Genomic DNA, 21,553 nt, shown 5'->3' on the forward strand with positions numbered 1-21,553 from the left:
GTGGCACAAACAAAGCTTCAACACCCAGTGCCCTCTTCTTTTCGTAATAACTGGCAAATATGACTTGATAACATTTAGAGTGAAAACAAAGCACAATTTTGACTTGAGAACACGCTACACATTGTACATGTGGTCCTTTGTTTAATTTCTTGCACACTTGAAAATGCTTGCAGTTTTGAAAACACAGATTTGTAAAAATACATGTGGCAAACAGCACCCTGTTTCATTTTCTCCCAAAAGCAATGCAACATCATCTGCTATCAGGGTAACTTACTCTCAGCAGAGAGTGTATATTGTTCAATGGAAATTACACTTGTTTCACTTTGCAAAGCTGTAGGGGAGCAGACGTGTACATCACTAATAGACTCCACCCCTCCCCTGCGTGATACTGGATGAATAACAAGAATACATTGTGCATAACACCAGGTATCATCCCAATACCACAACACATGTATGAGAGAAGTTATGCCCTCAGATAACCGTATCGAATGTACCCTCGTACTGTGGTGTTAGCAGAAGACATGCAGGTACCACTGAACATTGAGGAGTTGTAAAGAATATCTGACAGGTGCAAATTGATGTTATAAGGAGAAGATACAAGGATGCACCAAAACGATATAAGAATACTTAAAAATGAAATGGTACTGAAGAAACCAGAGCAAGCATACATACAAGTAAGAAGAAAGCATATATACACATAAAATAAGTAACCAGATGAGTAGTTAATGTATATACGCAGAAACGCAATGTAGATGAGCTATATAGAAGCTTGCTGCAGTGGAAAACATAACACATGTGAATTTTGAAAAGATGCACACCGGCTCTCAATGATAGTAAGCAAAGAGCTTGAAGGAGAGAGACAGAGCTGCAGAGCTGACATAGGCTGGAAATACAAATTCATGCACAAACAAAGAATAGCTACTGGCCAGAGATCAAGGATGCCACAATGAGAAGCTGCTGAAGCGTAAAAGGGGAGTTAATGAGGATAAGCAATGTACACAGGGCATCTTTTTCTTAGATTAAGTAAATGAAAAAACGTGTATGAGTGCCAACTATTGACAATACAAGATGCAGAAAGGCCTATCTGAGGTAGAGCAACCAAGTCTCCAGAGGCCAAGAGTTGTAATGCCACCCAGCTTAATTGAATTAAATATCACTAAATAAGAGGTCAAAATGGACAAAATTGTGGTCTCCTCACACATGATTCAGAAATAACAAACAAGGCCTATTCATTAAGCTCCAGACGAAGATAGTGGTGTAGCTACTCTCCTTAAAAGTCCCAGAGAACAGAACAGCTTGCAAGGTCAACTACAAAGAAGAGGCCTTGGCTGAAGGCTTGGCTGATGAGAGATGTGGACTAATTGGGCAAGTGTATAGTAGTCTGATGTTATTCTCTGCACCTGAGTTTTGTTTTGCTTTCGTGCTGCTAGTGAGCCGAGTGCCCAACGTTGGGAGAGGACGGCAGCCTATCATAAGGGCCTATGCAACAATGAGCTACTGATAGGCTACCAGTCATTTGGTCGACAACCAAATGGTCGAATGACCATTTGGTCAACACCAAATGGTCGAAATCCAAATGGTCGAATTTTATTTTATTTTTTTTTAACATTTTTTTTTTTTTGGGGGGGTTCCCCCCAAGCCCCCTTTTTATATATTAATTTTTTTTTTAACCAAACAAAACAAAAAAAAAATATATAAATAAATATAAAAAAAATTTCAACCATTTTTTTTTCGACCATTTGGTTTCGACCAAATAGTCATTCGATCTTTTTTTTTCGACCAAATGAGCGGACACCCTACTGATATACAGTTATAACCTGTTTTATACATAGTCAGAGGGAAGTTCAAGGCTTGACTACCAGAGAGGAGCAGCCAATAAAGTAACTAACACTTAAAGACTCTATAAGTAGATATTTTCCCCTAACCAATCCCTAAACTTGATAGTTTTTATTATTTGCCATGGGGGATGATGTCATCGCTGATGCACTTTGAGATAGAAAGCCTTTATGTTATTAATCTGCATTGTGAGTGTGTGGACTACGGACCGTTGTTCGCCAGATTGCCCTACTGTATTGCATTGATAATAAAGTAGTACTTTGATATAATCTTTGAGGCTGTCCGGTCATTTGGGTCCAAGACTCTTTATTATGGTAATCCCATTCTGCGCATAGATACACCCAAAAAGTGCTACTGCACATTTGGTAGCGGTCTGGATGGTTCCGATCCAGACCTTTGGATTCTCGATGTCTTCCACCATAGGCCGGAAGACTGCAGAGTTTCCTGCGATGGTGTTACAAACATGTGGGATCAGAGGCAGTTGGCAGGTGCCCCTTTGAAGAAATTCCTGTCCAGTACCTGTAGGCGCCCGTGGAATGAAGGCAAACTGCTCCATTTGGGGAAGAGTCGATACCGAAGGCCTTCAGCTGAATAACGGATGTAAGTAGAAACAATGAAAGTGGCAAATAAAAGTGGAGGTTTCTGTATGTAGTGGGACAACATAATGGGATTTGGCATGGAAAAGGAGATACCTTGATACCTTTCATTCAGGAGGTAGAAGGGACCACATCACACTCCGGATCAGAGTATTATGTAAGGGATTACTGCAGCTACAGCCAAATAAGGGTAAATAGACATGAGGTACGTCTATCCGGAAGAAAGGACAAGACGATCGTAGAAAAAGTGTGCACATGTGTTTTGGGGGCTTTTGAAAAATATCAGTGTAAAAAATATATTGACATGTTTTGTATTAAGGGTGATGAATAAAATTGAAAGCTTAAAAATGATAAGAACAATAGCAATAAAATTCGACAAATTATTAGGCCCTAGAAAAGTACACAATTGGCTTCAATCAAACACAGAAGGGGAGTATTTAATAAAAAGTAGAATCCAATCAAACCTATGAGGGATACTATTTGGAAAAAATAAGATAAGAGATTCTTAAAATTTTCAAAATAATAACAGGATAATACAAATTGACAAAAACTATAAACGAAGAGATAAAAATGGATATTGTAGTATAGGTTTGGAAGGAAGAAATTGGTTTGTTGGAGATGGGCAGCAATTGATGGTGATGGCCAAAGTAATTTTTGAAGTGTGATTAATCAAATGAATAAACAAAGTAAACTGGTAAGTATTGACATTTAAAAGCGACTTGTCATTATGCAGGTCTCTCCCCTTTTACATCTATGCAGAACATTACCAAGATACACACATAAAATTAGGAAGTACCACGTTCAGTGGGTGAAGGCATGACTAATAAAACACTTATGCCGTAGCCTCAAAATGGTTCATTATCAAAGTCAGTGCTGCGACACATGGCAACATACTTGCATGCTTCATACATGGGGAAGGAGACACAGAAAAGGTTAGCAGTTTGAGAATACCAGAAGATGTACCAGAGCGAGCACGAAGACCCACCAGAGAAGGAGTGGATGCTTAATCAGCATAAAGAGGAGGACGTAATGCCCTGAGCTCCTCTTTCTCCTCCTAAGAATGACAACACGGAGAGATGATCTCAATGGCCGTGCAGGGAGCTGCAAGGGATACAGAGAATACAGACATGGGCCAATGAGCATGAGGTCTAAGGCATAGGGAAAAGGATTGGGGATCTATATAGAGAAATGAGAGAGAAGAGTGGCTATGAGGCTATGGGGAGCATCGCAGGATCTCCACCGAAGAAAACAGAAAAGAGAGCAGATAATACGTGGATGGATGAGCATGGAACGCTGTCGCTAAGGGAATATTTAAAAAATGTTGCCCCGAACATTGAGACAGTTCATTACCATGCCGTTGCGTGGTGATAACATGCCGACTCCTCACTACACTTACTAATGGGAGTGGGGGTTGTGAGGGTGTCCCCACCCCCTTTGTCACTGTAGTGGGTGTCGGGGGTTGCATGGGTGTCCTTGCTTCCATTAGAATGTAGTGGGGGACAATAAAAAAAAACAACAAAAAGACCTTGCGATGCCAGTTCAGAACCACGTTAGTGGGCAAGAACTGATGCTGCAGGGTCGGAGGAGAGTTGGTGGCACACTTCACAATATGCCGCCGAGCAGGTAAGTGGGTAATGGGGAGAGGCGGTTATGGAAATGCAGAGCACAGTGATCTATGTGATTACTGCACCGCGCTATAATGAGAGTCGTCAATTTAATAGTCGACATAATGGGCAGCGCAGTGATCACTTAGATTCGTCCGTAAGCAGACTAGATCGAAATGATGAGGACAGAGATGACAGTCATACCAGTTGGGGTATAATGATGCCAGATGAAGAAAGGGAGGAGAATGAGAAAGCACCAAGAGAAGGCGCATGCAGCATTTCGATAGACCTGAACATAGAGATGGTGATATGGTCAGATTTACAAGACCCTAAAGAAAAAATGCCAGAACCAACACTATATGACAACCAGCACAATCTAGCAGTGCAGGGGATATGTCCCTGTCTTATGTAAGCAGGCTAAGGGTGCTGCCAGGAAGAAGACAAACAGGTGAAACGGGCCCCACTTTGAAGACATGAAGTGTAAGGGGATGTGATTTTGGACCAGGATTAACACCATTCCCATTATTAGAGAAAGGGGGAGGAAATGGATTTATGATTTAGAGAGAATGACAGCGGGAATGGCTTTAGCAGTGGGTGACATAAAAGGCCTACTGGCAGCCATTCTAGTAAAGCATACGTTTTCCTCAGCCTATCACCCATAGGCCAATGATGTCTGTGGGAGTTTAAACGGCTGCTCAAGGAAAGGATTGCAAAGGTAAAAATATTCTTGAAGAAGGGATGGCTACATTGCCTACCCCCCGCTCTATTTGACCTGAGAAATCAGCCTGGCTTAGATCACCACCTAATTCCTCATGGGTTAATGATTGGATGCCGCATGAGAGTACCTCTTGCTCCTCCCACTCGAGTAAAAACGGATGTCCACAGTGTAGCAAAACCATTAGGTGATGAGATGCATGACTATTTAGTATGATCGCTAGTGTTTCTTTTATTTCTCAACAGATCAACAACTGGAGGGAAAGGTCGAAGAAGATTGAGGAAGACCACCAAATGACTGATTTAATTGACTCTCTTAAGCAGCCTAGTTTGCATTTAGGGGACCAGGTGCTGGTGAAGAGCTTTGCTGGAACCTGGAATAAGCCCTGTTTTTAAGGACCATAGTTGGTTGAGGTGGTTACCCCACCGCTTTTACAATCCAAGGGAGAAGAGAGTCTAGCTGCATTTGAATGACGTGCAGCTCTACAAAGGAGAGACCCCGACCCCTCTGACACCCGGTGACAGTGAAACAAGAGAAGATCCGTGGATGCTGACCAGATCATCTACCAAGGGCAAGGATAAAGAATCAATAGATTAAAAAACTACCTGGAACAACATTGACATTTCTCAAGTCTTATAGGGAATGAATGGACTTGCAGCTGTTCCAGAAACTTTCTCAGTTGAATTAAAAGTTAATTAGGCATTGAAAAACATGATATGGAGGGCCACCAGGGGGCATGCTGATGAAGGCTAGTTGAGAGCACTCTCCTGATACATAGAGTCGAAAAGAGAAGTGAGCCTCCACTTCTGACCACCCGGCAGAAAGACCCAGAGATTTCTGAGCAGGTGAAGCTGCCGCGCATACTGCATACAAAAAAAATAAGAGTTTTGGTAGCCCAGGAGCGGAGATCTGGCCAGCGGCATAGGTCGCGAGAAAACAAAAGTAAACTGACTGACATGGGCTCCCGTAATGAGAAGGCGGCACTCGGCCAGGATTACTCAGAGGTCTGACTGGAGGATCGGCCAACGTTATTGGGAATAGAACCGGAGCCCAGAGATGCCAGATACATTTACTTGGTGACCACTGAATCCCTGTTGGAAGATCCCCAGCTCAACCCAGGTGAGTGCAACTTGCGGACAGAGACACTGTGCTCTGAGCTGTACCAAAGGCTCAGAGGACTACAGGGCACATGTTCTTTTTGAGATGAACCGGGGCTGAGTGAACAGTGGAACGTGTATGTGCAGGAAAGGGGTCCGGTCGGATCAGCGTTTTTTTCATCCGTAGGCAAAAGGAAGGGTGCACCGACGAGTTTAGCGGGTGAATGGAAATGAGCAGGTAGATGCGAAAGGCCACATTAGGAAGCAGACAGAACCCCATGGCCACTCAGAGGACATATTGGTGACTGTACATTTGGAAACGCCACTCCAGATGTATGGGCCCCTAGCTAAGGGGCATGTGCCCGCCTCCTCTCACCAAAGACTGACAGAAAGTGCATTGTGGGTGGTGAATAAATGATTCATCGTAGGTGGCTACCCAATTTGCTGAGATTTTGGAGTCACACAGATGTACTGTATCAGAGGTACACCGGATGACCTGAACACCCTGGGAACTTCTCCTGACCTCTGGTTATTGACCCCTCTAGGTATCATTTATCAGCAAGTGGGGCGAATATTTCCTTCCCTTGAAGGCAACAATACGCAGTAGGTTTTATGATCCCGATTGCCACGTGAGGTCCTTGCCCACAGTGTGTAACTTGGAGGAGGGTGTGCACCCACATAGGAGTACTTATTATGGACAAGGGAAATCGGTTGAGAATAGTCACCTTAACTTGATCCAAGCCCGGTGAGAGTGAAAGGAAAGAACTAAGTACATCCCCATGCTGTGCACCCGTGCCTAGTGTCATATGGATGGGAGGCTGAGACTCGCCGAATTTCAATATACTGAGAGAAGGGGCCCCGAAGGGGGAACTTCTCAGGAGGTCTTGGCGGCATGTGGGGGTCTCTATGGCAACCAAGAAGGATGTCACATCTTTATTCGAAGAGATCAAGAGTATGAGAGCTGATATCGGAGGTAAGGCAGATAAGATAAATACCAGGATTGATAAAATGGAAGAGAGATTGCAGAAGGTGAAACATAACCAATCCTCCTTAGATACTTTAGAAACTCAATGGACATTAAAGAAAGAGAATGCCGATATTACTCTGAAAATTGATAACTTTGAAAACCGAGAAAGGAGAAATAACCTCAGAGGTTTTGAGATAACAGAGAAGGAAGAAGACATGGAAAAGGAAGTTAGGAGTACCCTCCACGAAGTGACAAAACTCCTTTTTGAGGATGACACTATTGACAAATCGAAATTTGAAAGCATTCACAGAGCTGGTGGAACCGCTAGGGTACCAATATCAGTTACTGCCCACTTTCATAACTATCCTGACGAGCTAAAGATCCTAGAGAAGGCGAGGAAATGGGACCAGTGATGTAAGGGAATGCAAAAGTTACAGTTTTTCAAGATTTGTCCTCCCTGACTCTTACCAAGAGGCGACTGTATTCACCTCTGACCAAATGGATTAATGAGTAAGGGATCCAGTACAGGTGTGCTTTCCCTTCTCAGTCTCATTCGAACTTGAGGGATATCAATATAAATTAGTCATGGAGGAAGATATCAACAGAGTCACGGGTGAACTAATGGGAAGTGAAGAACCTGCATCAGCACCCAAGGAGAAGGATGCAATGGACAGACAGTAGCACATCCAGGGCCCCAATTGGTGAAGAATCCCAGATGCAGGTGTAGAGGAGCAGCCGAATGCCTCTGCAGGAAGTCCTGCCCCCCTACTGCCTGTATGTTGGAAGCCTGACCCTGCACCATGCTTAACACCAGTAATTGTAACCTTACCAGGACAAATGTTTGAGAAAAGTTATCCGTAAATAAAGCCATACCAGATGTATGCCCGGAAAGATGATGAACAGTCTCTGAAGGAATATGAAAACGAGAGAAAGAGAAGCTGGTGACGTCACAAGGGATGAGCATAATAATAATTTGGCACTTATATAGCGCTACGAACCCTCGGGTATCTGAGCGCTGCTTATTATTACCCACAGTGTGTGGTGCTCATTTATTAACCTCGGAAGGATGAAAGGCTGAGTTTGGCCACACCGGGATTCAAACCAGCGTGAGCAAGCTCTGCACGGATGTCAAAGCAAGCGCTCTACTCGCTGTTCCACTTGACACACTGAGAAGATGAGTTGAAGTAGAGGAATCGAGTGAACGTTCCTGTGCAGGAAAGAAGATTGCATGCGTATAAATGATGCACTGAAGACAATGCAAACCGTTTACTAACTGTACAGACGCAGCAACACAAGTAGACTAAGTGATCGTAGAAGCTGGTCTATACGTAGTGAATAGACTGCAGGTGAAACTTCCATTATATATGATGAAACTGGACATTGGTGTCAAAGTTTTAGTAAACTCATGCCCATGCAGAAGAAGGATTGAAAACTGTGTCACAGCAAAGAATGATCTGGGAGCATGAAAGAAGTGAGAAAGGCTGCCTGGCCTGATGTCAAGAATGGAAGCAGCAAGAACTGGTTATCTGTTCCCAAAGGCAGAAAACTTGAGAAGCTGGAACATCCTTTGTTAAGGTACAAGGAAAGAACAACATGAGTCCCATGTTTATTAATTCAAGACAATTAAATGCTATAAAAGGGACTGAATCACAGTCTCCTGTCACGTGAGCCAAGGATGAAAACAGGATGTCGGCATGTAGACCAGATTTGTGATAAGCGTGTACCCATACTCCTTTATATTCCCAGAAAAGACAAATAAATGCAAGGCCAATTTCAAAGACAGTCTGCATGGCTGAAGGCATGAACGATGAGAGATGCAGGGCTATTTGGGTGGGGAAGTGAAGTCAAGTTCACTCCCTGGCACCTGGGTATAAGCTTACATGCTACTAGTGAGCCAGATGTTCCAGACATGGCACGAGTGTGCCAAACAATTATAGAAGGCCATACAACGAAAGGCCTTATAGTTTAACAACCAATAGTATTATGTGTACTTAATAACTGTTGAGGATGACTTGCACTAGAGGCAGGCTTAAGTTGTCCACCTGGCAGTAGATTCCCTACCACAATCCCAATCCCTATAGAAGGTATACTTAGATGTTCCCTTTGAGTGTACCACTGTCCCACATAGGTTTTTCTCATTTCTCACGTACTATGACATCACTTGTGACACATTTCTTGTATAGAAGATTGTGTTTATGCAAAAAGCATTTGAGAGCTCGAGCGGACGTCAGTTGATGTCTGTTGTAACTCCCTGTTTTAGACAATTGGTATTAAAACAGTTGAATGAGACTTTGCCAACTTCCTGAGTTGGGCTGATTATTTGGTGTAAGAGTTACTCTGAATCCCATCCATTGCATGATGTGTTACTGATTAAGGACCATACGTTCACGGGAAATTTAGGAAGTTGAAAACTTTACCTGTCGGAACCTGAACACACTTGTGCATGCTAGCTCCGGGTTGCTGTGGCCAGAATGATTGTTTATTCATTTTTGTGGAACTAAAGGCTTCAGCTGGGTTATTTGTAGAACTTAAAAGCTGCTTGTTCCTGTTTAGGATAGAGACTTAAGGAGGGGTAATAAGGGTTGGAAGTTATTGACTGATATGTGCTATGTGGGTTGAAAAAACGTGGGGGCTCCACAGTTTAATGCTCGTATGGAAAACAACCGGACTGTTCAGGTCCTGCTGGTGCTTCGGTACCTGCCTTGTGATGGTAACTGAGGAGGTCTAATGGGCACCTAATGGGGAAAGGGATGGTTTTGGGGGGGATGTTGGGATGGAAGGGGGATTTGAATCTTGGTATAGATTTTGCTATGATCTACTGTGACATTGTTCAATTCAGCGCTATGTGGTTGAATATGGGGAGTGAAGAGTGGGTGGGGGAAATGGCTCTATGATGGCAGTCTCTGGGATAAGGAAAAGGGCTTATATCTTGCGCATCTGCACAATGAGCATTAAGCTACTCAACTCCCCAACTAAAAGGTCTCTAGTGGCCAGAGAGTTTTGAAGGTTGGACGTGGACATACTATTTCTACAGGAGACCAAGTTCCCTAAAGGGGAGGAGTGGAGGGTTCCATGTGGTCTTGTTGGGCATGAATACTGGGGATCGGGAGAGACTAGGAAAGCGGGAGTGTTTTTTTTAATCTGCAGGGAACTCATAATGGAAGTCACCAGGGTCTGGTCTGATCATGAGGGGAGGGCTTTGCTGATCTCAGGTCTGATCAGAAAGATATAATTCACATTTGCCACGGTGTATGCCCCGAATCAGGGCCAGATGAGATTTTTGAAGAGAGCCCCAGTGGAAGTTCTAAATGAGAGATTGGGTCATCTCATTATTGGTGGGGATTTCAATACTTTGGCAGACATTACGCTGGGCAGTGAAACTATGCACTCTGGAAACAGGAATCTTCTAGGGTTGGCTATGATAAATTCCAGAAGGCTTTAGATTTGTATGGGTTGCGTGACATATGGCGGTTCTTCCACCCACAGGAGAAGGTGTTTACTTTCTATTCTGCACCTCATTGAATGTTTACATGTATCAACTACCTTTATATCTCAAAATGTCTATGGGAAGTGGCAAAGGGATCTGAGATCCACCCAATTAGTTGGTCTGATCACAACCTGGTTCTTATGGACTTAAGATGGCTTGGACTGTGCCCCCACGGTTCTAGATGGAGATGCAATGAATCCCTATGGAAAGGCACTGTTTTCAAGTAGGAGATGGACACAATGAAATCAGAGAATTCTTTCTTACCAACAACACAGGAGAGGTACAGAAAAGGATAGTCTGGGACGCGGCTAAGTTGACTTTGAGAGGCCTACTTATTGTCAAGGGTGCTTGTAAAAAGAGGGAAAAAAACTCTCTTACAGAATAGACTGCAAAGTGAAATAAGAATCCTGGAAAGACATACACAAACATCTATGGAAGGAGCGGTAGATCATATCAATGACGCTAGGGAAAAGAGAAAGGAATTGAGACTACTAGAAGAGGGAAAGATAATCCGTAACTTACAGTTTCTGAAACAGAAATTCTATGAGAAGGTTGATAAGGCTTCTGCTCTACTTGCTGTATGACCAAGCGGACACTGAGCTGAAAGATAGGTTACTGAAATAAGGGGAAAGGGGAAGGTAATGGAGGTGACTACAGAGGGGATTCAGGAGACCTTTGCCTTGATTTATGAAGTCCTATACAAGAGTGAGAGTAAGGCAGACGTGGAGGGGATCAATATTTATTTAGGAGAGATTCAGTTACCATTGTTAACCAAGGATGGAGCTGATACTCTGGAGGCTCCTGTTATGGGGGAAGAAATTATGGATGCTATAGGCCGCCGTTATTTGGGCATGGCATCGGGGGAAGATGGGTTCACCACAGGTTTTTATGAATCTTTTATGATAGTCCTACTTCCCGTTTTGACAGAATTGTTCAATGACATAATGGAACTGGTAGAGCGCCAGAAACATTTGTCCGTGCCCTCATTATAGTAATACCAAAAGAAGGTAGAGACTCTCGGATTTGTGGTTTGTACTGCCCAATCTCACTCCTTAATATCAACGCCAAATACACTAGATTTCTTGCCGCTAGGTTCGAAGGGTATATGCCACGAAGGATACACTCAGACAGGTGGGGTTTATTAAGGGATGGCAGGGGGCTGAAAAGTCCTTGCATTTGAATAATGAAGCTCAGGGATAGCCCGGTGACCCCACTCTCCTCACTGTTGATGCTGAGATGGTCTTTGATAGAGTGCAGTGGGACTTTCGCAGAGCAGTACTAACTAAATTTGGTTTGAATAGAGGTTTCCTACAGGGGATCATGGTGGTATACTCCTCTCCCAGGGCATGTGTGGCAGTAAATGTTTTTTTTCCCACTGGTTCGGATTGGGGAGGGGAACGAGACAGGGTTGCCCCCTCTACCCGATTCTGTTCCTTCTTTCCCTAGAACCCCTTGCCCAGAAGCTTAGGGAGGACAAGTGAGTTAACCATAGGAGGAGTGGGTTTATCATGGGATGAGTGGGGTTGTGCAAGAGTGCAGGTTTTCTGGGATGAGGTGTTACGTTGGATTAAAGACTTAGATGGAATTTCACGAGAAAAGACCCTGATATTGGTCTTATTTGGGTCAGAGGAACTCGAAGGAGAGTATATCAATCTTCTAAAAATGGTACATGGCTTATTATTGGCAGAAAGGTCTTGTCTTACGACATACTGGAAGAGAGAGTTACTACCTAGTAAAAAAGAATGGATCTCCTCAGCTAAAAACAAATATGTAATGGCACATTTGACTGATGGAATTCATGGGGAAATAGGGTCCCTTGAAATGAAATGGGGGGACTTTAGAAGCAAATACATTCCCGCTGACATAGGCGAGATTAATGTGAGGGCGAATAGATGAACGACAATGCACCTTTAGGGTCTCGAGACAGACAGAAGTGGATAATGGACGTAATGTGCACGGCCACCAGGACTATGGAGAATGTTCTACATCAAAAATACAAAAGAGAGACTGGGGGTAATTAACGACCTAAAGGAATAACCCCCCTGTCTAGTATACAACAAAAGACACTAATATTCCTTACATCACGTATTGTAGACCCCTAGATAGTTAGGTAGATCAAATGCTTGCTAGGTCTGATATTGTGTATCCGTTTGTCATTAAATCTATATACACTGTAATCTAAATCATTTAGATATCAAATGTTCACCACAACTCTTTTCTATCAATAAATAGATTTTAATTCATAATTCCTTTTAGAAAATCACAATCTAAAACATTCATGTTATTACATATATTGCGGAAATAACAATAGTGTAAAATGAAAGGTAGCTTCAACTTAGGCCACCACTACTTCTTCTCATTAAAACTAATTATTTACACATACCACTTCAAATGCCATCATTCACTCAATCTCTACAGTCACAACCTAACATGTAAATAATTGTGAATTTCTAAAAGGATTTATGAATTAAAGTCTATTTTTTATTAAGAAATGAGTTGTGGCGAACATTTGATATATAAATGATTTAGATTACGCTTATATAGGTTTAATGACAAAAGGATACACAATATCAGATGTAGCAAGCATCTGATCTGCCTAATTACCTAGGTGTCTACAATATGTGACCTGAGGAATATTTGTGTGCTTTGTTGAATGTTCTACATCATGTATGAATGGAAACTTGCCACCAGATAGTGTAATGGAATTGTTAATAGGACGAAAATCTACACTGCCAGAGTTATTACACGACGGGATAATGGGGAAAAATGTTCATGGTAAGCGGTGGTGAAAAGGGATTTATTTATCTGGAACATGTCAAGTCGCTCGCATTCTTAAATGTGCTTTCTTGTAAAACTCAATAAACTTGAAATAAAAATAAAAACATGATATGAAAATTGCATAACACATTCTATGTTCACTGACAAGTTGCACACATTTTTGCATGCTTTTTTTGTTTATATATTACAAACCTATCCAGCTCTAGTGCAAAGGCACATAGATGTTATTGTCTTTTGGGGAAATCCTAAAAGCAGCCCTATTATTCACAAAGTTATTATTGCTAAACTAATCCAGTTCCTGTTCAAATAAGTACGCATTTGAATAATATCAAAAGGTGTACACAGTAAATAAAAAATGGGAACATTCCATGATATGAAATGCATACTAATAAGCAGACCAGTTGCTCCAAGAGATATCATGTGGCAGTTGAATACGTTGGCAACTCTTCTTACAACCACATTTTGCCTTATGTGATGTTTTTATTTTCTTATGCTCTTTACATTTTGGGAGATATTGTTTTATAATTCAAGTGAAATACCTGAGAATGAAACATCTCTTTCTATCCCTGACAAAGGCATGAGTGATATTTTTTCTGATACTTCTGAACAAATTGCCCGATCTAAAAGGGATGTTGGGGAAGACAATGAAGGTATACAATCATATCTTGACAATGATGCCCCTTTAAAAAATAACATGTGGTATCGACACATGAAGAAAGTGGGTTGAAAACGTCAGATGAAAGCTGGTATGTATGTTCCCTTATACCTTGTGCTTTGGGAACATCCAAAATATTCATAGCAACAAAAGTATCAGTGAAAAAGGCAAATTTCCTGATGCACCTTGCACTTTTATTAATGAGAGGACAATTCCAAGGCAGGAGGAGCATCCATAGTGCGGGTGAATAAAGCGAGATCCCAAGAGAAGACAGTTATGTGCAAGATATAAAGTCAAGAGCAAAGCAAGAAACAATGAACCAAATAATAAAGCGGAGCAGGAATCAATATAGAGGAAAATAAGATGTTACAATGCAAGGACAAGAAAGGATATGAAATATGAGAATGCTGGGAAAGAGGTCAATTACTAATTAAAGGAGCAGTCCTTACTCGTGAAGGATGGACCGATGGATTGATTGTGTGCAAGGAAATGGCATTGATAGGACAATGGGAAGTAGTTGGGGTGAATGCAGAAAGGGAATGCAAGGATCAATGGCCTAAGATTGCAATGAGGGGCGACCATTGCAGATACCACCCCTGAAGAATGCATCCCTATGCTTCAGAAATAATGGCATGGTAAAAGATGGATAAAACCTCAAGTGTGGCTGAGTTCTTGACATACCAGGAATGAATGGAGGAACTGGAGATCTGATGGACCACTACTGGACTTGTGGATCAAGAGCATACATGAAGTTGCCGACAAAAAGTCAAGGAGTTTGTTCATGTGTACTGATAAGCATATCAGCCTTAATAGTACCACAAAGTGACCTGAAGTTCTCAGACTTTCCGAAAATAGATGCACGCTTGAAGAAGACGACATCGATTAGCCTCATTCGACAAAAGAGGGAGAACTATTTCTCAGCAAAATCAATAGATGCCTATTATGACATTCCAGGTGAACATAAACTGTTCAGCCAAACGGCAGTGATATCCACAGCTATATTCATGCCAGGAATTCAGACTGCAGTAAATGCCAAGTGGTTAGTTATCACTAGGTGGAAACTGCTACACTCGATCAACGTGACAATAACTGGATTTAATGTGACCCTGCATACGAAAATGATGGATGAAGTAGACGAGACCGAGGATGAAGATTGGTTTTCGCCCCTGTGGTCCTGGGTAACAACTAGGCTGGCAAAGGCCTTCAAACTACTTACTAGAGTACTTAGTAGAGTACTACTTACTAGTCCTGGGATTTTGTCTTATAAGAATATTCATTGGACAATGCAAGACGACAGCAAAGAATGCAATTGGGATGAAGATAATGATGTGAATGCTGTGACCTATGAGCACACACAGACCGAAAACAACACTTGTGAGCACCTGAAAGAAAGTCCTCTAGCACCCCTAGGAACACATGTTCATTATCCTAAGGATCATAAGAACTATCTAGGGTATTGGGTGTTCTGTCAATCAACTGGGGAGTGCTGCCACATGACCTGGAGCATGGATGAACATATAAAGAATGCAGGTAATCTGAGGGGGGTGACAAAGTTATGTATCCAAAAGAAGTCGTTTTGTAGAACAATTAAGAGAATTGAGGAAGAAGAGGTAGTCCTGGACTCGACGAGAGGGGGTATGTAGTGGAGCAGACATGCATGTGTCTGATAGACTCTGCACCCTCACCTCTGTCATACTGGATGAATAACAAGAAGACACTGTGCATGACACCAGGTATCATCCCAATACCACACTTAGTGTATGAGAGACCTAATGCGCTCAGACAACCATATCGAATGTACCCTTGTACTGAGGTGGTAGCAGGACACTTGAAGATACCACTGAATACTGAGGAGTTGTAAGGAAGATCTGACAGGAGCATAAGGAGAAGATACAATGATGCACCAAAATCAGATAAGAATAATTAAAAATGAAGACGTGACAGAAGAAACCAGAGTGAACATGCGTTCAAGTAAAAAGAAACGATAAGAAACCAGATAAGCAGTGAAAGTATATACGCAGAAATGCAAGGTAGATGAGCTATATAGAAGCTTTCCGCGGTAGAAAACATAACACAGGTAAAGCGGCCATGTGGAAAAGATGGACGCTGGCTCTCAATGATAGTAAGCGAGGAGCTCAAAGGACAGGACCAGAGCTGCAGAGCTGACAGAGGCAGGAAATACAAATTCATGCACTAAAAATAGCTGCTGGCCAGAGATCAAGGATGCCACAATGAGAAGCTACTGCAGAGTACAAGAGGAGTTAACGAGGATGAGCAATGTAGGCAGGACATATTTCTCTTAGATTGAGTAAATGAAAAAACATTTATGAGTGCCAATTATTAATATAAAAGAAGCAGAAAAGCCTACATAAGGTAGAGCAACCAAGTCTCCAGAGGCCAAGAGGAGTAATGACACCTAGCTTAAAGGATAGTTCCGGGACTTTTTTTTTATTGTCCCTACGGGTCGGCCATGTGTTTGTAAGCATAAATCGGTAGATCGTAGGAAACTTTCCTATGGACCTTACCCGACTTTTCGCCCATTATCGCACTCGAAATCAGCCTCCATTTTGTGATAATCCTATCATTCCGCCGCATCGACCTGGCTCACCTGCCTTTGCGGCACTAAATCAAATCCCCCGCCCCTGAGCCTGACATCAGCAGACGCGTACTGCCCATTTCAAGCACGTCTCGTGTCAACAATCGCTGCGCCTCAGCTATTGACGTGTTGCCATGGAAATGGCAGGACGCCTCTTTCCCCAATAAGTATAAACAGACCGTTTCACAACACACAGCAGCAGATTTTCGATTCCATTCCTCTCTCTGTGTTACTTTGAGTATTCTGTGACTCGTTTCAGTGCTCTGGTCAGCTACCTTCGCCGCTTGTAGCCCGTGTGAACACCTGTACCATCTCTGTAAATTATTTTACTATCTTTACCGCACAATGGCCACAATAATGCCGTATATGTACGAGCCCGAGTACACCGAGGAGGAACTACTGGAAAGGCAAGCACGCGAAAACGATGGGGATTCGGACGGCAGTTGGGAGGACCAGTCAACGGATGAAGAGCCTGGACCATGTCGCATGGACGGCGTCTCCACCTGGTGCACGTGCAATCGGTGCGAGCTAATGCCAACTGAGGAGGAGAACTGCTGCTGCCGTGAAAATTCCGGGTGCTTGGCCTACATTTCGGAAAGCGAGCAAAGTCTGCAGGAAGGCGAACGAAGTCCGCAATGCATCACCGAGCTGCCAGAGTTCAGGGAAGCCTGCCTCTCACGGACCGTGTTGAGGATGATGATGGTGCTTATGCACGAACTTCGCGGCACTGTTCGTCCGCGTAATCCGAGTAACGAGTAAGTATACTCTGTTTGTGATGTCAGTGATGCCACCACTATTTCATGGTCGTCTCCCACATATAAAATTACATTTACATATCATTCGAACGCATGTAAATTTGTTCCATATAGTGCATTTTCTAGATATAATTTTTTTCTAAGAAAAATGACATGTGTTACCTGAATCGACATTGATAAGAAAGTTTGGTCAGTTTAATACAGTTTGCATCTTTTTTTTTCACAGGTGGTACAGGCTGGTGGCCTATCGTTGCTTCACTTGGTGGCTTCACGGGAGGCTCGGACACCGCGTTCGGAGAGTAATACCTGCCTGTGCGGTACTTGCCATTAGACAACATTTCCCCAGTGACAGTGGACAATACCGCGGATTTTCCCTCGATGTGCTGCAACCTCAACTTTACAATGTGTAATGTTTATTATTTATGTTTAATTAAAATCTAAAATAAAGCCCAACATATATTTTAACAATGGTTGTTTTGATTTTTTAAATGAATCTAGTGTATATTCTCCTGGGAGGGTGAGGTATTTATAAACTCACCCCCCTGCATTCCATGTAGTAGATCCTGCAGCCATCCTCTTACATTCAGTCAGATGGCCTCTCCTTGGTGAGGCCCTGCGGCAAACGGGTCTTGTCTGCACGACCACCGCCCCGATCCACCCCCCCGCCCTATCAAAGGCAGTTCGCACCGGGGTACTTGTGCTGGCAAGTGGAGCTGTCAGGGAGCGATAAAGGCCAAGAGGTGCCAAAGACCATGTACACTTCAAAGTGGTCTATAGAGCATGGGTTGTTGTTCCCATGTCTACCTCCAGACCCCGTGTCTCCTGCCAAGCATCCCCCCTCACGCTGGACGGCCCCCTGCAATCCACATAAGTGTGTCTCCATTCACGAGTCTTCCTGTGTCTTGTCTGCACGACCACCGCCCCGATCCACCCCCCGCCCTATCAAAGGCAGTTCGCACCGGGGTACTTGTGCTGGCAAGTGGAGCTGTCAGGGAGCGATAAAGGCCAAGAGGTGCCAAAGACCATGTACACTTCAAAGTGGTCTATAGAGCATGGGTTGTTGTTCCCATGTCTACCTCCAGACCCCGTGTCTCCTGCCAAGCATCCCCCCTCACGCTGGACGGCCCCCTGCAGACCGCATAATGCCACGACATATACACGTCATTCATTCACAAACACACCCCTGTTTCGAATTCTTTATAACCCACTTCATATTTCTAATGAGAACTTCTTTGCGCTTTGCTAGTCAACCCGTGAAGGTGCTGGTTATCTGCTCTTCGTCTCTGTGAACTTCCGTGACCACTTTGAGCAAACTCGTCAGTTTGCAACCTGTGAACTGCTCCCTGTTCTACGACAAGAAACTACTCTGATCCCTGCATCTAACTGTTTGTTCGTCAAGGTAAGTCCATGTACCATAATCATTTTGCGTCCAATTTTTTAATTTATATCTATTTGCTAGTAGTCATCAAATTGCATCCATGTTTTCTTTTCGTTCACGACAGTACATGCAAGGAACTAGTCACATGTTCTGAGTTTAGTCAAATTACTTTTTCTATTTTTTGAAAGTTATTGAAATACTTATCCGCATGTGAATAACATGTATAGTTCCAAGAACCAAAACAGACCTTGCATTGAACCTTTTATGTGTCATTTAATGTTTTAACACATTGGTATTCATAGAGAATTGTTGATCTTTACTTTTCAGAACTTTCCATAATGCCTGCCTGTTCCATTGGCGGTTGCCCTTCGAAGACCCATAACAAATCTGAAGGTACTATAATGCATGTTTTCCCTAAGACAATAGATCAGATAAGAGAATGGGTCCGATATTGCGGATATCCAGCCTCTGAGATAGAAAGTAGAGTCCTAGAAGTCTTTGCGGACAAGAGGGGTGATCGATACCGCATCTGCAGCAGGCACTTTAGCCCAGACATGTACTCCACATCATTGCTAATAAGGACGAAAACACCGCGAGCGAGGCGAAAATTGCTCTCAACCGCTATTCCCACTCTATTCGTCCACATCCCTCCACTGGTGAGTCAAGTTTACGTATTTATCTCTCGGCATTGCGGTAGTGTGTAGCATTAGCTAACAATAATTTCCCCATTTATGTATCCACTCAATATGAAGGCTGAAGATTCTCCATCCGTGTCGTTATTGCAGTCATCAGCCACTTCAAGCGCCTATCGGGTAATCTTACTTAGCTATTCTGACACTGACTTGTTTTAGGCATGTAAATCAATAGTTTTAATTGATCGTGTAATTATTTTACCTAATGGTACACCACAGTACTCGTCCTCTAGTCTTTGTTTTCAGTTATAATTATTGTTATCCAAAATAATGCAAGTACTGTCTTTCAGGGAGATGCTGAGGAGTCCAACGCATTGACGACAACCGTAGATGTCACTCAGATGCTCGAGGTACGTTTCCGGACAGTTCCATCGATGGAGATCATCAGATCTTGCATTCTTGTAGCGTGATTGTTACACACAATGTTTCTTTCGTTTTTAGCCATTGGTATGTCCTTCTGTCGTCGCCCTCCTATGTGTCTTCTTTTTTCAATATTGTGTTCATTACTAATGAAAGTCCTATGTTTCAGGGAGTCGATGGAGCATTAGTCCAAGAGGAAGGGGGAGCATGCAGTTACGGGTCGGCGCAACAGCTTGCAGAAGTGTGCACCGCAGTTACAGCGTCCCTTGATGTTCTTATGCATTTCGAGGTATGGATACTGACAGATCAATCATGCGAGATCAAATGACGTGATTACATCCGCTATACTTCCTTCTTTATTAACGCAAGTACTATGTTTCAGGGAGCTGACGGAGCTTCTTCAACAAGAACATCACCCCTAGTAGTTGATGCAGATCTCTGGGTGGTGACACTTCCAACGATGGAGCAAATCGAATCATATTTGGATATCCATTATTTATTTTAGACAACTGATCATTTGTGCAGGTCTATTTAGATGAGCCGTTGACGCCTGCAGAAAGTTTATGTTCTTTTAAACAAAATAGAAAACCATACTAATGCAATTACTGTGTTTCAGGGAGTTGCTGAAGCGTCATCTTCAATAATATCATCAATGGAAGTCTATGCGGAGCCCGAGGTATGGATCTTGACAGTTCAATCTAACTAGATCAACAATGCGTGAACTATTGTCGTTTGAATGTTCTACACAATGCGTTCATTCGTGTTTTGCTATTGAGATGTACGTATGGGTATTGGTCCCCAAGTACATTTTGTGTTTTCAATATTATTATACATACTAATGAAAGTTCTATGTTTCAGCGAGTCGATGGAGCCTCAGTGAGTGATGGATGTGCTTATCATGAAAGTATAGTCGTTGCAGCGCGAGAGGAAGTGGAGACATGCACACACGAGTCGGAGCAACAGCGTCCAGATGTTGAAGTTCGAGGAAAGAAAGTTTCAAAGAAAAGAAAGCAAAAGAAGGTTAGTGTCCTGTTCACTATATTATGTTGTCTTTCACTGTCAATAGTTCAATACTGTAAGTTGTGTTTAAACTGAACATCCCTTTTCTAATCTGTCCTCTAGTTGCGAGTGGGTGTAAGAACTAGATCTACACAGACAGTGAAGCGAACGAGAGATGTTGCTTGTCAAACCTTTTGGCAGGGACTTGAGACTGGAGATGCATCGTGCCAATGGGAAGAATATGAAGTGATTGACAACGGAGCTATACCACCACCAGCCATTGATAGTGAATGTCCTCCTGGTAGTTTGGATGCAGTCGTAGATCAATTCACAGAATCCACACCCGCAAAAAATAAGAGCACGCGAAAGTTGAAGACATTGTTTTTTTCTCCCATCTCCGGACAAGGAACAGATGTTGCAATGGAAGAGAATGAAGTGGACGACAATGAAACACCATCAATATCACTCAGCATAGCGGAAGACGATATCAGAGATTGTACCTTTCATGCGAGTGACATGTCCTCAACGTTACAGGCCGAACCAGCTGGGATGCAGAGTGACAGTATAAGGAAAGAGGCCAAATTCATTGTATTCGATAGCTGTTTGATGGATATTATTATGATGATGAAATGTGGGCATTGGGTTGGTGGGGAAGTATGTGGGGAGCCATTGATTAATGTGACTCGTGCAATTCGAGGCACTAACCTTAAAATACATGCCACCTGTACACAATATCATCCGTTCGCATGGTCTGCACAACCCATGCTGGGGCAACTGCCAGCAGGCAATCTACTTTGTGCAGCGGCCGCACTTTTTAGTGGTTCAAGTTTTAAAAAGTTACAGTATTTCTTTCAGTTTGTGGGAATACATTTCATTGCGAAAAGTCAGTTCTACAAATACCAAACCGATTATCTATTTCCAGCCATCAGCGAAGCTTGGAGAATGGAAAAAATGTCAATGGAAAGTACATTCGCGGGCAAACGCTTCAGGCTAGCCGGTGATGGACAATGCGACAGTCCAGGATTTTCAGCCAAGTAC

Source organism: Ambystoma mexicanum, chromosome 10, assembly GCF_040938575.1.
Source record: "Ambystoma mexicanum isolate Mex_15411 chromosome 10, UKY_AmexF1_1, whole genome shotgun sequence".
Classification (NCBI taxonomy): Eukaryota; Metazoa; Chordata; class Amphibia; order Caudata; family Ambystomatidae; genus Ambystoma; species Ambystoma mexicanum.